At 36.7% G+C, this 25,314-nt stretch overlaps 1 protein-coding gene across 2 annotated transcripts in view; it reads right to left on the minus strand.

Moving 5' to 3' along the window:
* The window catches only part of fj (four-jointed box kinase), a 220,090-nt gene that overhangs the window by 140,750 nt on the left and 54,026 nt on the right, over positions 1-25,314 (minus strand). The window lies entirely within an intron of this gene.

Consider the following 25,314-nt stretch of genomic DNA (forward strand, 5'->3'; position numbering starts at 1 on the left):
GAAGATTTGCGTTCACGTCCACACGGCATCTACACGCAGAAGAAAATAATGCCATCTTCACCACAGCAAAAAACCTGAAATCTAAAACGACCTAAATGAATCCATGTCAGTTGAATGCAAAAGTGTAATAACATTCGTGAAGAACTTCGAGCATTTCTCGTGGGACGGATTTTAAAGGCGGTATAAATATCATAATCGCAATTTTGATTCCCATTCTCAGTCTCTAACCTGATACATAAGGACTGGCACTGACCATTACCAGAAGCGATATGCGCACCAGGGTATGTGAAATACCAGTCTCGAACACAGGTCCCTACATGTCGAGACTAACGGCCAATCGTGCAAATGCTTTTATAAGTTGAAATCCAACAGACTTCCCCTTTTATTTCCAGCATCAAGTATGTTCGTGACACAGATTGACAGAGATGAGCACAGAAAGGGGATTGTTCGTGCAATAAAGTGCAAAAATTGTTGCACGCAACTTCAGCATTAAAATCCAAGTAACTGATCTCCAAAAGCGATTATATCAAGAGAGGAAATACCCAGCATGAAAGACGACAGAACATGCTATTCCACCGTGTCAAAATAATGGCTGCGCGGTATATTTAAAAATATATTCGAACAAAAAAACAGCAGTTTTGCTACGTGGGGTTTCATAAAAGGAAACTCATTCTGTTCACATTTATATATTGGCGGCATTAGCCAAGTAGCTCTTGAACTACGTCACACACTTTGTTTTCGAGAGGTTCTGAGGACGGTAAATCCAGACAGGTTTTCTAGATATTACTCAGTTCCAGCACACAAATAGGATATTTCATGAAAGATTCTACATATCAAGAGCTTCGAGATTTAAATAGAAAACCTGGTATTGTTAGAGAAATTAAAGAAACGTTGTAGTGGGAATGTACGTCTAGTTAAATAGATTAAATAAATGCTTATAAAATATTGGAAGGAAACCTCTCGCAAGGCGGAGAAAGGTCGAGAAGGATCAGGAAGTATAATAATAAAATTAATCTTGAGAAAATAATAGATTGTAAATTACACTGATATTTACGCGCAGACACAGCAAACACTTTTGTTCTATAAATTATTTTCTTATAAAAGTGGGAAAGTAGAGGAAACACATACAGGTTTAAGCAGATTAACACCCATCTAAGACTCGAAATCTGCCCCGTGGCATTCTAGTGAAGGTCATTCTAGTTGCTATGTTACTACTCATGCCAGTTGCGATGTGTGTTTACTAGCATTACGTATGTTCATTCTCTAAAGTTTATTCCAATAATCCACGAAGCTTAGAAAACCACACAACTGCTCTGTGACGAGATTACATTTGCAGTTTGCAGGACCCGTGGGAACAGCTGCGCGTTCATGATACCCACCCTCCGTCACCCCTCCCTCGCGCCTCATTCCGACGTGCCCCATAGTGCGTTATGGCCAGTTCAAGGAACGAATTAATCGTAATATTTCTCTAGTCAGAAACTGGTTGACTCAGATTCTTACAACGAAATATTTCTCGTATACACAATATACGCCTGACCTCTAGGCAGGGACATAACTGTAGTATCGTCTGTTGAACTAAAAAATTTATGATTCCGTATTGTTTGAACCATCTTAAATACAGCTTCTGTGAACTAGTATTTGAAAAAAGTATCCCACGCCATGTGTGAATGTTTTAATCAACGTATTAACGTTTACTCTATTAGAAATATCCGGGAAGAAGATTGCAGTAACTTAGGACAGGAGGGGAAAGACGACTATTTTAAAAAATACCAGTAAATATAAAAATATTATAAATATTAGACGATAATCCGCTGTAACCGTCCCTCCGTTTCGCCTTTTCACTCAACGGAAGTTGCCATGGGTTCAAACCCAGTAGCGTGCCCGGTTTGTTTCGGTTACAACATGAGATATATTTTTTTATAGGCGGAAGGATATAAAGGAATATTTGTGCGGGTTCTGTTGGCGAGCATGAGTCTCCGAATCTCAGGTAATATACGGCGAAGCCGTATGAGGAGCTCAGTAGCCTGCTAGCTGCCGTGTTTTCGTAGTGATAATATGGGAATTGGTATGTCAGTACGTCTGCGTATTATTCTCATAATTTACAAATGTCTGGGGTTGGTTCTTAAAGTAAATAAACCATTGCAGATATTAACAAATTATTTGATGACACATAATATGATTAACAAATATTTATTTACTTCTTAAATCTATAATAATAAGAGAGAACGGAAAATGTTAATAACATTAAAACAGTACCCTTTGAGGAAAGAACTAGTGAAAGTTACATTTTCAGACAAAAACCTGTTGTAAAGTGAAGTAGATGAAGACAGATTATGTACAGAGAAAAAAGTACAAAAATTTAAACATTATTAAATGCAGATATAATGAGCCTAGATGGCGAGACAGATGAGCAAAACAGAAGCCATTTTCATAAACAGGATAATTTACAGATGTCTGGAAAAATAATAACCCGAAGAATACAAGCATAATACAAATTTTACAAAAAAATGTACGTAAAAGAAGATAATGATGCATGGACATGAGGAGATATGTGAAAGAAATATAAATGCGGTAGCAATGAGAAATTTAAGGCCCTTATGTGCAACGCACGATTAGATAAAAAACACAAACAGAATCTTGAGCACAACAGATCTGCCACACAGAACAGGGTGCAAAGAAGAATATATTCACCTAAAAGGGAGGAAGTGGCTAGAGACTGGAAGAAACTATACATAATGAGAGTTATGTTCTATAACTGGGATACTGGGAACGACCCGTTCAAGTGCCTGAGCACTTTTCGTTGGCTCGATCTATAGACATTTTGGTAAGACTCCTTAGACTAGGGATCGGCCCGTCGCAAGGCCTCTACCTGTACACAGGACAGCACAACACAGACATCCATGGCTTGAGTGGGATTCGAACCCACGGTCCCAGCGACCAAGAGGCACGCCTCAGACCGCGCGGCCACTGCGGACCCCTTTGCTACAAATAATCAAATAAAATCAGCAAGGCTCCTCCATCTACTACTAGATAACAATAAATACCATAAATTGTCCCAATGATGGTGTATTACATTTGTGTTGCTCTTTCTATAAACTTTATCTATTACTCAAAATGTTAAAAACGAAGCCATTGTTTCGGTAGCTGGCTTTGCTCCGCTTTGCAGTTTCACCTGAAGACGGTAGCTGATCCAGTTCTCAAAACGTGTTGGCTTCATTTTTAATAAACTTGACGATGGATAAAGACCAGAGAAACAGCAACACACAATAAATGCCCTATTTAGAACAGGAGTCCATGCTCCAGGAACCCCAGGCTAGGGAAGTTAAGCCACCCGAAACCCTCGCTGTTATCATAATCATTCCAAGGGTGTCTAATTTAATGCAGTTGTACCGATATGTCGCTTAGTCCATGGAAACCTACTTTGATTTTACACCAGCGTTCTTCAGTAAATTTCTTACCGATCGCAGTTCAATAGAAACAAATACGTAAATACATGTATTAACAACAGCGTAGTACTCCGATGAAGAATCCATATCTAGGCCTTCATATCTATAATATAACAAAGGTTCCACTCATAGGCTTGGTGCTAGCTGTCCCAATAATACAACATGGCACAGTGGTAACAAATCTGATATGCATTTGACAATCACCAAGCTCGAATCCGGGCAGCTGACCGCGTATTCTGACAGGTCTTTCGTACGTTCATTTAGGCCTTCTACATCCTTCCACATCTCTTGTGATTCAACGCAGAATACCATCCAACAATATCTTCTTGAACGCTATAGAATCCAAAGACACACGCATTGTTGTACGTGGTAAACAACTTGCCTCAATTGAGTGTGTGGCTAATTGTTGGTCTTGCAGAAATCCACTCGATTGTCAGTTTCCACTTCCAGTCCGTTCCATGACTGATTTCACGTGATGAAGGCAACGTTCACGATGACGTAAGACACAGACACAAAGTGTGGTTCTTAAGCTGGGATGAGAGACGCGTTAAAGAGTGGAGTCCGTGAAGCCTGGATATTTCTTGCTGACAAAACACAGAACATACAGAAGAGACGATACGACGAGGCGTACTGTGTTGAATCCGTTTCAAATACGTCTGTTACTCCATTTACAAACTTCCGAATTACGAATTTTCGCTACACAGAACCATGTAAATGCAAAACTACTCTTCATTTTACGAACATTATTTTCGCTCCGGTAAAGATCCAACCTTCGTCCGAGGGCCAAGCGCCCTTTTGAAAAAAAGGAACTGTTGTCAACACCACCTTAATTTATATTGATTAAATCCTTAATTTAAACATTAACTTTTGATAATTTCTTGTCAATTTGTACAATAATTAAGGTTTTAATAAAAACAATTGTTGATTCTTTTGTTTACGTAAAGTTGTGATGTTTATACTTAACTAAAGTAACTGGTGTACAAAGTAAACGTTTGATTTAACACTTTAGTAGTGCATTACAAGTTCAAATAGTTAATAACTACCACAAAAAATAATAATTTTCTTATTTTTACTATTGTATAGAATTCTAACGTATGTGGGACACATTGTGTTATTTTTCCTAGAATCGGAAAACGCTCAGAATTTGTAACTATATCACTCGTCCAAAGGACCTCTACCACATGTCTAAATAGCAAGAAACCTACCCTAAAATAGCCAACAGCCTTCAAGGAATGTGAAGACCCAGAGTAAATAGCAACAGAGTGGAAGGAATGAAACTGTGTGTCTCCCGAATCACAGACTGTTCTGAATTTTGTTATTAACATTTAATTTATTTTATTCTATACAGTCAACAAAATAAGCTTTAATATGCCTTGTACCCTCATCACTTTATTAATCCTGCAACCAGTTTCTTTCCAAGATGGTTTCCCATGAAACTTCTGTATCTAAGTACGTCTCACAAAACTTATCCTATGAGTCATTGACACTCATTTCACATTCGAGAAAACCAGTGTTCACATTTTAATCCAGACACCGGCTCTCCTAACTTGTTTTTCCTCAGTCTCTTGAGGTAAAAGCTGGGACAGTAGTACCTTAAAGAAGTTCATTATCACTTTCTTTAGCAAGATTTTTTTTTCCAGTCATCATTCACGATCTAAGCTTGCTTAACCTGTGCATTTAAAATCAACGCCTGTAAGCATATCTGTTTTCCCACCCGAAGTTCATTTACACTGATAATAATCGACGTGAACTGCATCATGTTTCTTCACATCTAATCGAAACTCACTTCATCTCTGTAATGGCCCAGATGTGTTTCTAAAGACGTCTTTGCTCTCCTCACGCCATGTCTAATCGGATCGGGGACCATTTCCAGTGCAATCATTCGTGTTAAAATTCGTGAGGGTGACCATGAAAATACATTAAACTTGAGATATATTGAATTTCATCTCCCGCAGGCACCAAACATGTTTCATAAGAGCAAACAGAATCTCTTGACGCCATGACAAACTGCTTTGCTGCTATGCAAGTCCAGCGCAGTGATATATATACAGACCAGTAGCCATACAGTTAATGTAGCTGACGTCATTTCCATAACAAAGTACTTAGTGGGTGATAGAGTTAGTCCCCTCCCCAGCACATAGGCTTAGTATGAAGACCCACACTTTTCCATGGATTATGTAAACTACAGAAAATATAAGCATGGGATCCTTAATGTCCTACCCAGATTTGCAGACTTACGACTTCATTTAACAATATGAGGACGGATTGACGTTAATAATGCCACGCAGAGCCGAGTTCTGTAAGGTGCCATGTCTTCGAAAAAAAATACATCACATTTCTTACGCTAATTTCTGTATAGAATATAAAAATGACAAGGCCACATACAATGAAAGTAAAATTTATTCTACTCTTAAGTTTCATGGCGACAATCGATGCTTTACAGTAACCCGGCACATGACATTTGGTTGTACCTGAATACTAGAGTAGCAAATTATCTATGTACTCAACATTGCTCCGTGGAGGTAATGCTGAACGTAATCTTGCCAGGTTAGGCTGTTTTATCCCTTAAGAATGGTTCTATTACGGAGCTAATGAATCACAGAACATTATAAACAGCAGTTTCACGGTCAGGAGTCGAAACGCTACCGTTCGACCCATATCTGGTGACGTCAAATATTTAACCACCAACAATAATACATGGCATTCTAAACCAGAATAACACAATCCAAATTTTTACTTAAGTGAAAATCTCAAATATTTTATTTAAATACAGCTCTCAGATAAAAATTATTTCAAAACATTGAATTCAACGTGTCGTTTAAAATTTAAGATGATTTGCCTCAACTGATAACTGCATAAGATTACAAAAAGGTTTTTCCAAGACCTTACCACAAAATAATCAGATTTGAAACCCTTTTCTGCAGTGGGGCTGCTTTGGGACAGTCGTAACGTTATGGACAATAGAACCTCGAGATACGCAGCACAAACGCTTAAAATATTGTAAGTTCAACCAAGGACATTTACCGTTACAGAGTATGTAAATGAGCCGAGGTCTAAATATGGTAATAATGTGGCCACATATTTCCTTGAAAAGAGCCAACCAGCTGCATAATTTATAAGTAACTGAAATAAATCAATATAACCGTGACATCTCGGGTTCCCAATCTCGAACATTTATCTACTAGAGTAGCAGACAAATTGCTGACTGCGCCGAAATGTCGCTTTACTTTCGAAGGAGGAGTCGGGATATTCTTAATTCTTTAACTCTACCTCGAGCACAAAGATGGCGTCTAGGGCGGCGTGCTGCTATCAGACAACTTTGCAGAGCATGTGGGGGGAGGGGGGATACCACAATACGTGTCATCTGAACAGCTATAAAAATCGAAAATGCGGTACTCTGTCATTAATTTCCGAGCGACTGAGCTATGCTTTAACACGTCTTTACTCGCATACAAGAGGTCAAAGGATCGAATCTATGTATGGTTAAACTGAGGTGACCAGAATTCTTTCTTTCATCTAAAATTTCATAATGCCGAAACATATCATTACTATCATCATTATTGTTTTCATTTTTAAGAACTCAAACTAATATTCCGAAGTCCCTGTTTCGAATCGTCGAACATCTAAGTAATGGTACATTCTTTGATTCATTATTCACAAGAAATAATCGCTAATTAATAAAATATATTGGCATTTTCATCGTGAGCACTTTTAATGTAAAACTTGGTTCACTTCAATAACAAAGCAACTATACATCGTGTTAGATTAAATTATTATCGTTGTTCGTTGATGTTAACGAACATTTTTCAAAGAGAATAAAATATTCAAAGATTTTTTTAATTTAAAATGTGTTTAAGGCTGTTCGAAAACGTACAGCATTAACTCGAGATATCGAAATGTACACAAGAGACTAGTGGAATTTCCGCCACAATAGACGTTAAGGTTGTACTGTCATGATTCGATCTCCGAAGCTAATTTGCGAAACTGAAGTGTGGATAGAATTTAAGGTGCCCAGTTACTTTAAAAATTGTTAGGCTAAGTTCTGTTGCCTTAATGAAGCAAAGTTCATTCCATACTATAGGTTAAGTACGACACTGCTCCACTGTGTTGTCGGGGACGGGACTTCCCCAAATAACCAGAAAGCTAAAACTAATGGCGGAGTCCGCTCAAGATATCGTGCCTTGTTACACCATTCCTGCGTACGAAACTCATTGCTAAAATGATAAATAGTGCCTTAAAATTTTAACAGAGGTTCGTTTACGCTAACGGAAATTTTATTGTGGTGGAAGACCTTGACTTTTTAACCTGGGGGATTTCTGGTCGGAGGTGATTCCATCAAGAAACTTGTACTTAAGGCAACTTCCCCAGGATGTGGCTGCCATTTTACAATTATTATCGGAGGGCAGTGGACTCTTGTGCCCACAAGCCATTGAAAAAGTCATCTGTAGTTTTTCAGTAGCCCCAGAACTGAGGTGAAGTCTGGCGAGAGATAACTTAAATGGACAGAGACCTACAGAAGTAGCTTCGTATTTGTGTACAAGGAAATTTTCAGCTGTATCTGTGAATCCCAAAGTCAGAAGATCCAGGTTACATACTCGTCAAACATCAGAGGGTTTTCGGCGTGACTACACCCTGTCTATCTCACACAGTAATTAGTCAAGAAATATCTACAGTGCGTTCACAGACAATGTCAAACGCAAGTGTCACTTCCCGGCACCCGGCAGGAACTGCTATGAAAATTGTTTTGGAAAACTGTTTTTATTGAGCGATAATTGACTCGTATCAGGAAAACCTCGTACCGCTTGGCGGTGTGTCAAGTAGTCCCAGCCGGAAACCGGGAAGTGATAGTTGCGTTGAATGTTATCAGTAAAATATTCAACTATTCCTAGCAAGACTAGCAAGTGTTTTACAATAAATTAACAACTTCATGTAGTATTACAATTCTAACATAATTAAAAACCCACACAGAACATTCGCATATAGCTGATCATGTTGCGTATGGAATAATTTGAGACCCCCCACATTTGTCTTTTAAATAAAATTGAATGGGCCAACATTCAGCTGAAGGGCTGTCTCTGTCGTATAAATCACACATGATATTACATATGGTATCGAAAAGTGCCACGCATTCCTGGCTTCAACGCCAGATCACGCTCCGATCGCTTTCGCACCACACCCATTCATTGTACAGAAAACTGAAAGCCATAAACCTTTTTAAACGACTTCACGCTTACTCTGCCTGTTATATTTTAACAGATCTACGACCACATTTTTTTACATTCTGTACCTAACAGCGTGTATGAGCAGGGATAATTCAGTCAGTATAGTGACTAGCTACGAGTTGGACGACCGGGGTTCGATCCTCGACGGGGGCAGAGGATTTTTCTTCTAGCCTCTGCGTCCAGACCGGCTCTGGGGTCCACCCAGCCTCCTCTACAATGGGTACCGGGGTCCTTTCCCGGGGGTAAAGCCGGCCGGGGCGTGATGCTGACCACTCACCCCCATCTAGTGCCGAGGTCAAGGAAGAGAGGAGCTATACCTCCACTCACCCCAAGTGCCTTTACGGCACGTAGCGGGACAAACTTTACTCTTACCTAACAGCGAGTATATTTTTTCACACCTAAAACGGTCACTACGCCACTGTATTCGAAATTATTAGAGTAAAGTTATAAAGCACAGTGTCAATGCGATCCCAGTTCTTCGCAAAAATTAATTATTTCATTCAGAGCAATTAGGATAAACGAAGACTATATATCATGCGCCCCTTCCAGAAACAGCAAGTCCCCATATAAAGTCCAAGGAGTTGCGCAGAACGTATTTTTATGTCCGCCGAAGGCGCAAACATTTCCTCTGCACAACTCCCAAGACTTCTCATAAGAAGAATTTGCCGGAAGATAGCGACGCACTGATCCTAGAGGTCAAGACTTGGTCACAGACCTTGTAGGAAGTGGGGCAAACAGGAATATTCGTTTATTCTGGAACTTGGAGCGGCCTCACATGAAAATTAAGGTAATTAATCATTAAGAAAAAAGTATTTGCACAATCCGAACTCGTAGGATTTCAGAAGGCTAAAAGCAGGAAAGAATGTTAATTACCACATTCCACATGCTTTGAATGCCTGATGGGAGCAATATTCCAAGCAGACCTCTGAAGCCCGTTGTTTCTATCTTTTCTTGCAATTCCAGACCACAAAAAAAAAACAGAGAGAGAGAGACAGAAGTCACTTATGAGAGGTTCCTGACTTGCCGCTCGAATTCGCTTGGTCACAGCACTATAAATGCAGAGGCACCCCAAGAGGTGTACCCCTTGCAAGCTAACAGTTCATTTAAAAATTAATATCATGAATGTTCCGCTAAGCTTACTCTATACCTAACAGTCTTACTGTGAAATTTATGGCTCATGTAATGAATTTATGATGGCCAAATGACATATATTTTAGTGCGTCGGACGTCACTGAAATTACTACGACTTGAGAACCATGTGCAGATTCAACAATGATATCGATGAAAGCTCTTAAAATATCTGTTCATAAGCTGTTAGGTTCTACTGTCTTTGACTTTTCATCAAAAGCGGCTTAAGTGCCAACGAGATGATTGACGTCATTTCCATTTAATAATCCGTGATATAACACCAACGAATCTGACCTGAGTACCTTTCGCTCCGGACTAGTACTGATATATTTCATGACTTTTTTCAGTCTCTCCACGCAAACGCTTAAACCAAATCACGGCTTGATTTGCCCAATTCAGAGTTTTATGAAAGTCTTACATTTAAACGCCGTAGGTCTACATCTTATTCATTCGGAAAAGCGTCCATACGAAATCACGAATTAAAAAAGTCTAAGTTTTAAAATAACTAGAGAAAATTAAAACAGTCGATTCAAAACCATTCTCCACAAGGCATTACTAATGCGTAACTAGAGAATACCTCATGGTTAGAAGACAGCCACAAGAATTACACAGCTCAAGATGACGATAAATTTACGAGTGCCACAATTAATCTTCGAACGGATGGTAAAAATAACTAAGAAGTGTGTACAGTTTTAAGGCACGCATAATTGTGAAAAAAGATACCGAGCCCCAATTTGTCACAAAATCCGAAACAAAAATATCTGTGCCCAGGACGTAGCCACGCAGTGCGTTTAAATGAGACCTATAGCAATTAATTTTAACTACAAGACACACACGCATTCCGGTATACTGAATAAATCTTCTCACACAGTGGCATTCTAGACTTCCTGTACTTGGATCTCCACTGTGTACATAACTAATTCACGACCAGTATAGGACATAGCCTAGTTGATTGTTTTAAAAGCAAACAGAGAAATAGTTCTTCACCATTCAGTATTACTAAAACTCATTTATCCTGTACAGTTTTTTAATTAGGCGCCCTTAATTATATAAACTGCAACGATTATACGCGGCTCTTAATACATGAAACTGTGCCACAATTCAAAATCACACTAGCTTCATCTCTTCTTGAATCCACGACCGCTATTAAAAATTAGACAAAATTCTAACAACTGACATCAGCTATATTTTAAATTGTGATTATTTGATGATAGTATCTTTGGTTGTCAGAGGGCTGTTACGTCACGGATTATTATTATCTTCTACTTTAAATTTATTTTTGAATAATCATAGAATTTATAATTATGTTAATAGAAAATTATTGATTAGAAGGATTTCTGTTGTGTAAAATAAATAATTAATTTTTATTTGAATTATGTACGCTGTATGCTGCGCATAGCCGAATACAAAATGTGACATCAACTAACGAGCTTATAACAACGAGTGTGTATGCAGAGGGGCTTGTAATGCGTAGAACACACAAGTGAGTAATTTCTAACAAGCCTCGAAGACCGAATATTTCCGAAAATTAAAAACGGTTACCTGAGAAAATTAATTGGTTATTGGTTAACTAAAATTTGGACCAATAGAATCTGATTGGCTTTCGCTGCTTTCTGTTTGCTGGCACAAAAACATTAGACGAACTTAACCTTCGGGTAAGTGAAGCTTTCTTGACATTTCACATTTTTATTCAGGACGTCGTATATTTCACCACTTTACCCTACACAGTGCTCCTTTCAATTTTGTCACAAGCGTAACAAGAAATTTGGCATCCTACAAACGACAAATATTAAATTATAAATGATTACAGGATGATTATAATAATGTGGACTGCGGTTGTGATGCCGTGTACCAACTAACGTTAAAATTTGTCCCCGTGTTTTCTGAATGTTTGTTAGCCACCTTGAGTGTTTTATTAAGGGCAGTGACATCAAATATCAACGTGACTGGCTGCATGGGGAGTGGATGTCGCCTTCCCCTTTTAAAATATATGAAGTGCCCCCCTCCAAAATGTACAAGAATTTGAAGTTAAACCTTTTAAAACTATTATAACTACATATAAAAGATACTTCAACATTCAATATCTGTGCACTTTTCCCAAAGAGGGCATAGGTTTTGTATATTTATCAGAATTAAAAGTGGAAATCTCTTAAATATTAACAAATTCATCTCTGTAATAAAACGGCACTTTGCAGGATTTAAGATTTTCACAGCGGTGACACCTAAGATGGTTTCTTCTGGGCTGTACCGCCGCCATGTAGTCAGATAGAAGTTTACCTTTTTATTCTACATTCTACCAGACTACACGGCGCTACAACCCAGAAGACAGCCATCTTACGAATCATTTTTATTTTTCTTCGAGGTACGAACTTTATTTTCAAAGGTTATTTAGGCAATCCTCCACTCCATAAGGTCTATATTTTTTTCTGAATTCCGACAACTCTGAGAGGCGTCAGCCTCTGTGCATTTCATGACGCCTTGGTTATCAAATTTTGCTTTTACAAGCGTAAAATTATCATTAAGTAACAACAGAACAGCTTGATATCATGATTCATGTCACATTCTTTCATCCTATAACTGCGAGCCAGAATGCATCGGAAATCTCTTCTTGGAAATACAACCCTGGGGACATGTTCTAATAGTCTGGCCAACTGTGAAAAATTATGATAATCTAGAAGGGCAAAGCAACCCATGCATTGGCTCGTCATGATGCTTTTCGAAGTGCAGAGATATTCTGGATCCGGTAAAAGCAAGTATTTAAGTTTCCTTCCGGTAGAGAACAAAGGAGAAATCTGTCATTTTAGAAAACAATGAAGATTCATATTACAGACCCTAATGGAAACAAAATATAAAAAGTCATAATGACCCAAATCCACTAATTTATATGCTCATATGTAAAACACAGGAGGAATATGATAATTCAAGAACCAGCACAAGCTCGCATATTGTCGACACGCGCCTAGGAACGGTTTCACAAAACAGACAAAATGTTTTCTTGAAATGTATTTAAGAGGAGACAGGATCCTTAGCGACAACGTTTATGTATCACTGACGATACTAGACTGAAATATAGGGAAAATAACAGATGAAATAAGAAACAGGAAATAAGCAGTGATATTTCGGAGAACAGCAGGACTTCATTTTAAACTAGGTCTTTTTAAAATGCCATAAATGATTCTGGTATGTATGCAAGCTCCTATATACATTGTCTCACATACATAACCTCTTCGCTACTCCTGGTATACTGGTATACCGCAAAATATCTTGCAGCAGACTTAAGTCTAAGCGCATTATGCCAGAAACGATTTACAAATTATTAAAAATAAAACTAAAGCGTCCGTTATGGGTTCAGATATGAAGTCGTCAATTTAAATTCCATGCATACAATTCTGTAGGACTTTCACCCTAGATCGAAGTCTTAAAAACATCTGCAATGTCTGCTCTTGGAAGCGGATAAAATCCAGCTCGTTACACCGGACGTGGTCAACACATGTGTTGTTATGGAAATCGAAATCAACTTTGCATAAACATGAAAATGCAAAACAACAATTGCAAAACCAGTTTCATACTTTCCGAATTCAGTTTTTCTGTTCTTAGGCGCGTTACATAACTTATCAGTGCTTGAGAGCATCGTAGTGTACGTTCGTCAATTTCCTCTGCAAAAAAACCTTTTACACGTACAATAACGTAGACAAAGTAAGGGATTTAGGAAACAAATCTGGTATTGCGAGCCCATTTCAAAACGGGATTTAGTTCAAATTTGACTGTAACGATACGTTACCTACTGACCGAAGTGAAGTTTTGGTATTCCTTCCAGGAAATGCATAAAGCAAATTAAAAGATTAGTTCTCCCGATTCTGTCTCCTGGTTGAAAGAACCAAACCTTCGCAATCCACATGTAATCTATTTTACGTATAAACGGAGCTTAGTGACTGCCAAGAAGAATGGAATAGCTTATGTTATGCATCCGGAAATTTCACCGTCTGAATTTGGAGCCAGATTTAAAGAAAGACATTATATGACCCTTTGTGATACGAACGTCGTTGATAAATTCTTGATATCTAAAATCCTCGACCATAAAATAAAGCAAATTAACTGTTTAAACTCATATAAGAATTCCGTACAGTTTGAACCACACATAATCTATTTTGTTCCCACTAATGTTAGTTTAATCTAACTTCACCGCGTCACTCTGGAAGTTGGAGATGTCTGTGATCGTAATGTTCCATAAACTTGATTCGTCATCTGTCAAACGATTCTGTATAACGTAAACATTGTGAGATTTGGAGCTTTGGTCTTGAAATTTCGCCAAACTTTATTTCAAATAACCAAGAACACTGTGCAAAATGTGTCAGAAACAATATTTTCCAGACAGAGTTCAATGATATTCATGCATTACACACTGCAAAACTATATTTTAAAAAGTAATTTTACGACCTTAGCCTGTTTCCCTCATTTTATAAAAAAATTCAGTGTCATGGCTGCCACGTTCTTGTGTGTGCACGCCTGTAGTAACGTCTAAATCTCTGACCATCAGTAACGCCAATTCTGTACATAAAAACTGTGTCAAGAGCAAACTCAGACATATTTCTATTGTTTTATAAGTGGAGTTATTTTTTTTTGGTGACGTTTCTATCATTAGAAACGTTCGCCTTCGATGCCGTGCAACATTCGGCCGCCAAGGATTAGACCTTTCGAGTCAATGCAAAGATTTAGTTGCTTTTATCGTAATTAAATATTCCGCGCGGTCGCCATATTCCCATCGGCAAATTCACAGTTTCTTGAAAATTTGGTTTGTATTATTAAATTTTGTATTTTTAAATTCGGGCCTACGAATCTCCATACAAAGCTTAAAGGCAGTAGAAGTTCTCAGTGGCGTTGTTCGCAATTCGCTGACAGACGCTAAAAGTACTTAAAAGTGGTTGCTTCAAGGAAACCTGTATCGCCCAAAACCAAAATATTACGTATTCCTGTCGTTTAATCAGCGACCGGACGGACATAGATCGCAGCTGACAGGATTCCGAAGAATATAAATCATTTTAGATCAATATGCCTTGACGAAATTCATTTCACCCAACCAAATATCGTTGTTCGTAAGACAATTCTTATTTATTTATTATTTAGACAAATCATTAGTAATGAAATGCTAAAATTGCGCATTCTGTCCAAAACAACAGTATTTCAGCGATAATGTTTACACTTCTCTTTGTAATCTTTAATTATTTCAACTTTCGAGCTGCTGTTATAACGTAATACTTCCTTCTTTATAACATTAAGGCCTAATTAAAGTTGGATAAAAATTTTAAAATTGTACTAACTCACAGAATCATAAATAAACTTGTAATCAACCAATAATGTATTACCAATTTGATAATTTCTTATGTATTTTTAAATTCCTGAATCCGATAATAAACTTAGGTCGTTTTAGCTATTGAGGAAGCCACGCAAACCGATATAGTATTATCTTTACCATTAATTGATTACATAGCCTTAAATCCACAAATTATTATGTCTATAGCAATTTTCTTACTACTGCAGCGTACTACAACTAAAACCTGTAGTATAATTCTATAAATATCAAAATGAATTAAAAAGTAGGCCTAATAGGTAAATAAATTATATAAAAGTTATTATATTCATTAATCCTGCCGCTTATTGAATATAGCTGTCTTCTGGGTTTTTAAATGATAACCCTGATGATGGACGGTGCAAGGACCTCTGAAACGTCGGTAAACTTCTACCACACTGCACTGCACAACAACTAAGCTTCATCCCCGCCACCGTGACAACCTGAAATTTCACTCTGCTATTTATTACTCGCAGTACGAAATTTTCTCTCTTTCTGAATGAAACGGTTGTAGAATTTAAAAATACTCAAGATATTTAATTTTATCAGTTACCAACGGTTCATTAATATAACGTATTTTATACTTTCCTTCTTTAAGCAACCGGGACTATAATTCAACTGTTAATTAATGCAATCTGTTTGAGATAACTTTGCACTCGTAAGACCAAAAGCTCTAAATAGCCGTCTCGTATTTCTGTCAAGACCACTTTCTCACAATAACTTCCGAACTCTTTCAAAAATTAATAAATTACGTTGCAGATTCACGGATATAAAATATGCTTACGTACATAAAAGATTTGACGTGTTTATTTCTTTGCCATTCGCCAAGTACGTGCAAAACGCACAACGCATATTATTTAGACATTTTATTGCTGGTGGTGAGGGCAACAAAACCTGACAATGTAAAATCGAGTTGCCTGTAAAACAAAAATTCTCAGAACTTTTGATGTCGCCCGTCCTTCAGACGTTTAAATCTATAAGGTAAGTTTATAAACATCTATAAAGAATGATTATACAGTTTAGTGACCATTTAATATGCACACATCTCGAATAAATTTGTCATATATAAAGTACCGTACATAATTTGTGGTTATGTTTATGGTCTGCTTGCGAAAATTCACATGCTTAGCTCCAATGGTTCTTTATAGCCGTCAAATCAAATATAAATGAAGAATAACGCAATGTTCTTATGGGTTACGACATCTGACGATTTGCGGACGATTTTCAACATTTCGGGGGAACCTATCACCTATCTCTTCACTTGTATCCTAAAGATGGTGGCGACACCTTCCTCTAAAATATTCATAATCGCCATGACAACATTAAATAGAAGAGATTAATCCTTAGATGGCTGTCTTGTGGTTGCCTCCATCATCAGGGTGCGCACTGATGATAGAGGCAGCAAGGACCTCGGAAACGTCGGTAAAATGTCTAAGAGACTACACGGTGCAACAACCAAAAAGACAGCCATCTTCATACTCGTCACCGTCAAAACATAAAATCCAATATTAATCGCAGTGGAAAATCAAATTTTGAAAGTAAACTACCAGTTTACGTTCTTAAAATGTAAGTTATTGCTTTCAGAAGAAAAAAAATGCATATTTTTCGAATATTTTTTGTCATATAGGTCTATTATTTTAGGGCTGGGCAATACGTGGTATAAATTTCAACCTCACATCACTAGAAACAATGTGACCCGACTGGGTTTAAATGGTATGACCACGTGCGCACCAGCCCAGAACGATAACTCATGAGTTTCGTTGCATTTCGTCGCTTGTTACCGAAATAAAGCATCAACAACACAACATCTGTATGACTAGAAATCTGTGTAACAGGAAAATAGGCTTTATGAGCCTACCCGGATCTCCCTGTTCATATTAGGATATATTTCAACATCTTTATATTTTAACAACACCAGAAATCGTCGTCAAGATCATCTTCGATGTCTGGGCCTTTGTCGTCCTGCTGAATAGGTTGATTCTTCCATCTTAGTTTGGAACGTGCACTGAACCTTCTTCCTTCCCGCGCATAATTTATAATTTTTCAAGGGCAAGGTTATCCGATGAACTCCATTCTCTCTTTACCTTGCACAGCGGTGGTAACGCGAAAGGGGACAAATCACTAAGTTCTCCAAGGAAGAAATATTTTATTTGAATTAATACACTTTTCAAATGCAAATATTATTCTAAATGTTCGATCAAACGCCTGGATTTAGCCTAACTGAAAGCCTTGGGCGTCAGCATGAACATCAATCGAGAACTCGTACAGCAACTTTCCCGGACAACTAATAAAATATTTACGGTAATAAAACAATTTATTAAAGTATTAGTGGTTAAAAATTCCGTTAAAACCCTGTCTTGTGCAGAGCGAAGTCAAGCCGATTTTTATGTTATAGCATCGTTTCATTGCATTGGAATTTCAACTTACTTACTGACCTCCAACACAAAAGCCGACGGAGGATTAACAAAACACGAAAAGGGTACACCCTCTCCACGCCCACAAGAGTCTTTTAATTACTGTGAGGCACTCATTACCCATTCATTACTCTGGCCTCGGCGATCAGCGCCATAAACTTCCTTCCCGCACGGGAGGGGGGATTTTATTGTTAATACAAATACTAAAGGAGACGGTAAAATGTTTAGAAGTGCTACTTCCTAAAACAGAGAGAAGTCAAAATCAATTTAATTTTTTGAGATGTTGAATTACTACACAGAATGGTATGTTCTTCTGTTATTACAGAGACAGACAAAGTTAGCCCTGTCGAAAACCAGACAGCACCCTAACATCGAAAGGCCAGTAATACACAAACGCCGACTCATCAGTGCTATTTATTAGTCCTTCCAAAAGCAAATGGTACGTTTTCATAAATTAATAACGTTAAATGCGCATTTCAATGACTGTTAATTCAAATTTCGGTACCACATAAAATTATAAGCCTATAAATTCTCAGTACATCTCCATTTAGAAAATCATAATGCATTTCTGTGGACCTGGAACAGTCTGAAGAAGTTTCGGATAATACAACAGCACAGTGGTAACCCGGAACTCACCAAAACAGGCAAAATTTAGATCGATTTATTTCCTATTTTGCAACATGGGTTTGTGACCTCTGAAACGTCGGTAAACTTATACCGGATATATGGCGCAACCACCCAGAAGACAGCCATCTTCAGAATGTTAGTTTTCTCAGTACGTTGAGCCTGTGTCCTGTGATGTAATTATGGTCTTTTGCTGCTGTGAGCTTGGTTATTAAAACATTACTGGAAAACGCTTGAGACACTTTAAGGAGCCGCACTGAGACGTAATACATGACGCATGTAAAAAGTCTTTACAAATTTACTCGTGAGTAAAACCTTTGTGGAAATACACACACTGTTTAAGCGTCATTTTCGAAAGAGACTCTCAACGTTTCACCGAGTTCCCGGTGGATGATAACACTCGTTTTCCACTGCACTGCATCCGTATTCATGAATCAGATTAGTCGCCATGAAACCGTAGGAGATGGCAAAGTGCTTGGAGTGGTATATCAAAATGAAATCGGATACACAGGTCCAAAGTTACTCCAGAACAACGTATCGAAAGACGCCTCCATCAAGATAATCGATACGTTCCCGATAAAAACAGTTTTTAAGGAGACGGAAACTGTTTTGCGTAAGAAAGATACAAGGAGTCCACCTGTGTCTGAGGAAAATGTCTAAAGGATACGTAGTCCACGCAAGTCGAAATGAGCTGCAGCACGCGAGTTGTAAATGCCTATCGCATTTTTACAGTGTTTCTTTATTACGAAAACTTTTGTGTCTTTATGCTCACAAGTTGAAAGTTTTGCGGACAATTACGCCAGATGACAGAGTAGCCTGTGTAATGTTCAGAAGAAGAAGAACTTTACGAGTTTCTGTCGCACATGACGCTCAAACAGTGTGTCTATGTTTTTTTCATAAAGGTTTCATTCATGGTAAAATTGTTAAGATAATTTTAATACACCCTCTAACTATTAAGGCTGTATTTTTATGTGAAATCATTCACTAGTTACAAAATCCGTCGATGAGAAAAAACGGGATATTTTGAGAACAATTGACAAAGAATTTATGTTTTGTTTTGGTGAGAATAAAGGCAGTAATACGTGCAAAATGTATACATTTTATGCATGACGAGAGATTGCGGTTTGATGTCATTTTGAATTTAAACATTCAGATTTCAATCAGAAGTGTTCCAGAGATTTAAGGGGAAAAAGTAATGTAATTTTTGTCTTATTCAGTAAAACTCTAAATTTGTAAAAAATATATATATGTATATATATTCCGACTCTTCAGAACAAGTTTTTGAAGTGAGTTTCAAAATATCTCATTTAATTTCCATGTCAACGAAACCCTTTCCTGAAAGGGATTTAAAAGTTGTTGAGTCACAAAAGCTTAGTTGCACTAACTGCGTAAAAACAGTTTGAAACTGTCTATTTAAACCAAACGACTATAAAAAGGCTGGAAACTGATATTTCAAAAATGAGATTCAGTTTTCCGAGATATTAATGAAGTTCGTTTACAGTTCAGTTGCCGTTGATCAGTCAACGTAAAAGCTAAAAAGCTAAATAGCCCAGTGTGTGACGTCTGATACCGAAATGTCTGTAGCTTTTCATTCAATGCAAAGTCAGACAGAATCAGATTTCATTAAGGTATTATTTAGACCTCAGAATCTTAACTCAGAACTTAAGTTTGGGGCAATGGTTCTAATGGTGCAATTTTTGTTACGTGCTTCAAAATTCTTTTAGTGTCTTCTTTAAAAGCTTACGCATAAGTCAAATTCCAGAAGTGAAGTAATGCAGTAGGCCTACTATTACACTTCCTATAAACAAAACTGAATTTGAAAATAATTGCATGTCAGTGTATTTTATTTATGAAGTCGCCTGAGCTAAACCACAAACAGTTCAAGGCGTTCTGTGATGGAATCGAAAGTAAATATGGCTGTATGTGAATTATTATGAAATTCATTAGCTTATAAAAGGTGAGGATCTGAAACGTTTCCTGTTACTATTACAAGACATCGACTATTTCCTATTTAAAAGGGACAACCATTCATTATGAAGATGCAAATTTGGTGAGTGGTCTGGTCTTTTCGACAGAGAATTTTGGGCACTTGAATGGCCTAAAGCAAGGGAAATGCCAGCTTTTAAATACGTGTGCAATATTGTTTAGGCCTTCAAAATTAAATTATCGTTATTTCTTTCACAACATTCGAATAACACTACTTGTCACCTTCAAAACTGCCAGAAAATATATCAGAAATACAAAACGAAAAATTGTCTGTATGTCAGAAACACTGACAAAACTGTAGACACAGATCAGAACACAACACTGTTTAAACATTTGCTAACCCCTTCGAAGCACGATAAGAGAACTCTGAATCTACTTTATATTTCCAACTATTCGACACACAAACAAATTTGTAAAATGGGTCTAAACTCAGAAAAGTCATTTGTTTATGGTCTTTCTACAGATAAATGAATCATCGTGAAAATATTCTGAGAGTATGTTCAAAAGGAAATTGATACTACGAAAGCGGTCTAATAACTATGAAGGAACAGTACTGTCAATAAAAGCTCGTTGGACAAAAAATGAAGGATTTTTCTCTTTCTTTAACTTCAGCGATCAAGTTGACTAATATGAGGTTTGTACCAAATCAAACTGAGATGTTACCAAGATCTTAATAAACTACTCGGTTCCATTTCGCAACAGCTGCTTTATTCAAACAAATAAGAGAACGTAAGCATTAAATGTACGGGATCTTCATAATAAAAACTGTATAATATCATAATCGTAATAAACAAAACGAATAGCAGGATTATATTTCCATCTCGTCTAATGAATAACTTGAGTATTTTCATTTGTTGGTGTTTTAAAAAGAATTTAAGTTTCCATTTGCGATTTTCGTATTATTTAATATTATATAAGCCTACTTATTTTTCTATGTTGTACTGGAACATAAAACATTGAAAATATCTGATACATATGTAAGTAAATATAAAGAAACGTTTTGTTTCATAAAATGTAAAGATTAATATTATATGGTTTTAACAGGTATTCAGTTTCTAAAATTTACTTCGTCACACGTTATTCTGTTGTCAACTAGCGTTGTTAAGTTGGTTTTAGAATGTTTTTAAACTGTCACGATTCTAAAGAAAAAATGGATCATTTTGGAGTTCGTACGGAAGCCCTCTGTCTGATTTATCATATCTGATACAGGTAGTAAAAAGTTGACGATCGACGCTCCTTCCTAAATCTGAACCAGCGTATATGCTTGAATTTCCAAATATGTGACATCGTGTGTAATTGTTTACAACCAATAAGAAGATATGGACGGTTCTGAACTTTTAATTATTACCATAGGACGGTTCTTAAATAAATTTTGAACTTTAAGATTTTGCGTCATTTAATGGTATAAAACAGAAATTCGAAAAATCGGGAGTGACTTTTGGGCAGAGGACGAATATGCGAAATCCTGATCCAGGAAAGTAACAAAAAGCAAATTTAATTATATTCTCAAAGTAATAAATACCTCCAGCCGTTGTAAATATAAAAAGGGATATCTCCCACAAAGACAAGGAAACTTACATCGCCCATAGCGGAAAGGCAGTGTCACTAGCAAAGCCGTTAAATACGAGTACACTCATTGTGTAAGTCAACATATGACTGTTTAACTTGTCCGATGGCGTGGTTCATGGATAAACTGATCTCAAATTTCTTTACGTATAATTAACTGTACCGGTAAGTAACCCAGGAAACATGTCACAGATCTACCGAAGGGAAGCGACTGCTTGAAAAGACAACAATTAATCCAGATGTGGAAAATGTATTAGTACGATTAATAGGGAGAGATTTCAGGCTCTCGCATCGTCATGTATGAAGTAGGCTGTCTTCTGGGCGTTTGCGTCTGATAGAAGTTTCCCGAGTTATGAACCTCTGAAAAGTCTGTAAACTTCTATAAAACTATAAGGCAAACAAACCAGAAGATAGCCACATCATAATCCAAGTAAAACTTCAGTCCACTCATGATAGGAACTTTCTAAATGAACTGAGTGTCCATGAAAGAAAATCTTACACTGTATCAAACGGCCATAATGGTATATTATTCTCAACAACGATATTCCAATGAGTAATGCTACAGACTACAAGAAAGTTATAATTTATCTTCAAAATACACTCTATTTATAAACTCATACGTTTTATCCTAACAGACCTAGTAAAAACTGAAATTTTTACTAACAAACACACAAAGGTTTTCATTGTAGTGACGAATATGAAACAAGTACGCGATATATACATCATATCAGCCAAAGATTCAAGCATTAACTTCAGTGCACAAAAGTCTTATGAATTAACTCCATGGAGCAAAGTCCTTCTTCAAAATCTAACCCACAAGCTGGGAAAACACCCCTTGAGGGCTATTCTTAACTGCTTTATTTAATGCATTCGCAGTTACCCTCCTTACGTGGAGATCCACACAGGGTGCCATCTTAACATCGTAGTCTCAGACTTCTTATACGTTGTAATTAATGTTCTTGACAACTAGGTTAAGAATGCTTTACCTCCACACCTCCTATATATCGCCATGGTACTGTGGTGGTATTTAGACCTACAAAATCTTTTAACTTTTTAATTTGGAACCAACAAGCGGATCATGAATAAAGTAACTAAACGAACTCTCTCTCTCCTGTAATATTGGTAATGTAGATGTTTTAATCAGGTTTTTGATTTGTAAAAAAACACAATTTTAAAGCTTTAAAATACATTATTTGCTCCGCAAGAACACAGCATTGGTACTTTTACGAATTTCGATACAGTCCCAACAAACAATAAATTTTAAGATGGTCGTCTTTTGGGTTATAGCGCAGTGTAGTAACATTTCGGAGGTTCCTGATGATGGAGACAGTAAGGGCCTCTGAAACGTCGGTAAACTTTTACCAGACTACACGGCGCAACAACCCGGAAGACAGCCATCTTCGGACTCGCCGTGAAAACCCCAAATCAAATTTTAAAATCACTATGTTGTTAGTAATGAACCAAACTTAATCATGTACGCAGTCACATTTACAGTTTAAAGGTGAAGATTCAGTTATGAGGGACGACTAATAACGACAACAAATTATTTATGAATCCATGAATTATTATAAATACTAATTAATTTCTGAAGAAAAATTTCAGTTAGAACTCTTTATACGTCTTCGCTTATGACACTAATTATTTTGTAACAAATAAAATATCTATACTTAATGCTATTAGCTTTCGAAATGTTGCACATCGACCTAATTTAAACCCAAAGTTTAATATTACAGACCTTCCTCTATTGTTACTTAATTAAAGAATGTCTTTGCCCCGTTACCTTGTGGCTCAGACGACTGGTAATGCTTTTAATACATACTCGTCACGATATAAATTTTTAATATTTATCTCGCTTCAAAAGAATATAATTGTTTTCATTATCACAATATAATCATTTAAAATCAAGTACAAATTTCATACAGGCTCACAGCAAAAAGGGCCTAAACGCCTAAACCTCTCACAATACTAACAAAAAGAACGAATAAATTCATAAATAAATAATGGGATCATAAGTGACTGCCAAGAATTTAGAGTTACGATGTTGAGGTTTAAACATTTATAATTTTAAAAGCGCATTTCAAATATCATTTCACGAAATTTTCAAGGATGTTAAGAGCTTTTTAAATTTGTACTGAAGTCAAATTTTTCGTTTCAACTTCAGACGATAAGCGTAAGAAGCAACTATTTAACGATGGCTGAGACGTATTCTTTACGTCACCACTGTGTCAGAACTACCTTGAACACCGACAGCTCTATCTCCGGTGATAAAGACAAGCGAAAGTTCATTACTCACCTTCTCTATGTAAAACTGGGATATAGAATGTGTAGATAGTCACTTCTAGGCCCCTCACACACAACTATAATCAATTTCATATACTAAGCTGAGAGAGGTAAGAGAAAATTGGTTGGTTCATGAATATTACGAGTATTTATAAAATAATTAACCCTTTTAATCCGACAATCGTCTAAATAACATTTAATAATGCAGTTCCAAGAAAACACCTCACTTCACGGTTACAAACATTAGCTGCGCAAGGCAATAATCGCATCTTTACTATTTGGTAAAGTTGGTGGTACGTATATTTACCATTCGGCTTTAAAGGGTTAAAGGATAAATTCATTGGTACATATATTAATCTGACCGATAATGAAATTTATTCTTAAGTCCTTTTTTCTCACTTCCCTGCAAATTATTTAAATCTGCGATAATTTTTTATACAATATTAAATCGCTAATAAAGAAAATTAAACTAACAACTCGATTAAACAATTGTAAACAATTGATACTAAGATTAAATTGCATTGAATAGTCATTTTCTGTCTAAATTAGCTGCTTTAAATATTCCATATTGTATGTTCGTCTTAGGGCAACATGTTTAAAATATCTTTATGCCTTAATTAGTTTCGCAAATTAACTTTTTGTGTTCAGTAATTCGGTGTTGAACAGTGGGTACAGATTATTGTAGATAAAGTTATTAATAATGCCAAAATATGAACATGTTGACAGGCAATAAAAAAGTTCATCATGCATCATGCATGCACTTCAGGGCTATTGAGTGTAGAAGTATGGTCAAATGATGATTGTAAATGTTCTCACATCAGATCCATTTATGCGTTGTTGCATATGGACCATCTTCTGATTCAAACTGTGACCCAAAATATGAATAACGGAAACAAATGAGTGGGATCGAAGTTGACATGTTTCTCTAATAAAAAATATTAGTTACTTCCAAAGGAAAGGAAACATTTTACGACAGCAACAACACTCCTCATATCCTTTTAATTGTATTTGAGAAAAGCCTGAAGAAGCCGTACAGTATGCCGAAACATGTGAATTCATAATTTTTAAATGTTATTATTAGGCCTAGAAAGGAACGCTGAAATAATAAAATTATTTTTGTGTCTCGGAAAAATGTTAAGGAAGGAATTCATATTAGCTCTGAACTTAATATTAAATTCCAATGTTTGTAATTTATTTTTTTAACACAAGGAAGCCCAAATAAACAAGGCGCTAGAGAGTTTTAAAACTTTTCATCATTGTGACACTAATTAATTCTGCACGAAATATGTTAGTTATTAGCC

This window comes from Zootermopsis nevadensis, unplaced genomic scaffold, assembly GCF_977971745.1.
Source record: "Zootermopsis nevadensis isolate Lab colony 2312 unplaced genomic scaffold, Znev_1.0 Znev_ptg000008l, whole genome shotgun sequence".
In the NCBI taxonomy this organism is placed as follows: domain Eukaryota; kingdom Metazoa; phylum Arthropoda; class Insecta; order Blattodea; family Termopsidae; genus Zootermopsis; species Zootermopsis nevadensis.